Here is a 1,838-nt window from a genome sequence, read left to right on the forward strand (position 1 = left end):
GGTGACCCAGCTCTAGCCAAAGGGGTGACCGTGCTTCCCTGGGTACCAGCTCCTGTCCGCACCCTCCCTCCCCCAAAAAAAAAAAAGGCCATGCATTACCCTGCCGGTAGCACAAGGTGCGCCCAACACCCAAACACCCCCTCCTCTCACAACGTGCATCTTCCTCCCCGTCCCCCAGAGCCCCTCGCCCTCCCGTTCCCCATGCCCCCACTCCTCCCCATGCACACAAGCCTCCCCCTCCCTCATCCACCTTTCTCTCCCCTTTCAGCACCCACGGCTGCTGCACACCCTTCCCCCATCCACACACCTGGGCAGGGGGTCTTGCCCCCCATGCACGAAGGCTGCAGCCCCAGAGGGGAGGGTGACACGTCCCTCAGCCCTTGGCTAAAGTCCTGCATGGGCACCTGCCACGTAAACCCCCTGATCTCAACCACCTTCACTCATCTCAAATGCATTTCACATAACTTTTCCCCTTTGGAATGTGATTTGGAGCTAAAAGGAAAGCCAACACTGACCACTAAGTGCTGAATGCTGAACGAAACTCCATGATTCCTTTCTCCCCCCTTGCCTATTCCTTGAGCCCCAGTGCTGGGACCAGCTCAGTGGACACCCCAGACAAGCTACCCAGGCCCTAAGGCAGGGAGAGGGGGCAGGAAGGTGCTTTCTGCTGACCTGCTACTCCCAGAGCAGCCAGTGTCCCCACACCAGGCTGCGGGAAAAGAAATGTGAGCTTATTCCAGAATGTACAGACACAAAGTAGCTGCATCTAGAATGACATCCATCACTCCCCCTTCCCAGCCCCCTGGCTCCCTCCCACTCTTTGACTTGTTATTCTTCTTGCACAATTTTAAACGTGAAGTTCCCTGGGTATTAAATATATTGTAGCCCTAGACTGTAACTATTCATCAAGAACAATCACACTGGCTGGAAGGAGAAGAGTTTTCTTTTTAAATTAGTTGGACGAATACCTGAATGTTCTAACAATCTTTGGCTTTTTGGCACATTAAAAAAAAAAAGTGTTATCCCTGCGGGAGTCTCAATCTTGGCAGGTTTTAGATCCAAGAGAAAGGCTGCAAAGTGTCCCATCTGTAATTACTTTCCTTGCTAGCAGTAGGGAAGGAGGAAAAAAAGAAAAAAAAGGAGATATTAAAAACGGGAGGGGGATAAGAGATCAGATCTCATTTGTTCACCTCCCTTTCACATCCAGTTAGCTCAGAATCAGAACCCTCCTTCAGCTGCAAAAAAAAAAAAGAGCATTTAATGAAAAGGCCACTGATTATCTCAAGACCTTATTTTATGAAGGTTCTTAAGCTTGGGTTTTGTTCATTCAATTTTGGCTCTAAACAGATTTCAGTTTCCCTTTATCCCATAACTCAAGAGAACAATTAACCATCCACTTATACCTCGACTGGGAAGTACTTGTTCTGACTCCCCAAACCATGTAAACACAGAGCATTAGGAAAAACTGATCCCAGAAACAGGAAAATGGAAAATAATCATTGAGCAAGTTTAAGCTTCAGTGTAGTCTAGGGAATTGTTTGCACTCCAGGGTTTGTGTTTTCACAGAATAACGTTTAGAGCAGACTAATGGAAAAATTCACAGGCTGCCTCTGTAATCAGAGGATGCAATTGCCCCCAGTTTTGAAAGGTTTCTGGGAAGAACAGCTTAGAATGTTGCACAGAAGAAATAAATACCAACTAAATTAGCAAAAAGTTAACCACGACACTGTTTCAAAGGGAAAAGACAATTCACAACCTAGGGTGCACCTTTCAGCTGATGATATAAGGGTGTTCTCTGAGCAGGAAAAACAAAGAATGGCTTATCAGGAAAATGTGCC

This window comes from Chaetura pelagica, unplaced genomic scaffold (assembly GCF_000747805.2).
Source record: "Chaetura pelagica isolate M959 unplaced genomic scaffold, ChaPel_1.0 scaffold456, whole genome shotgun sequence".
In the NCBI taxonomy this organism is placed as follows: domain Eukaryota; kingdom Metazoa; phylum Chordata; class Aves; order Apodiformes; family Apodidae; genus Chaetura; species Chaetura pelagica.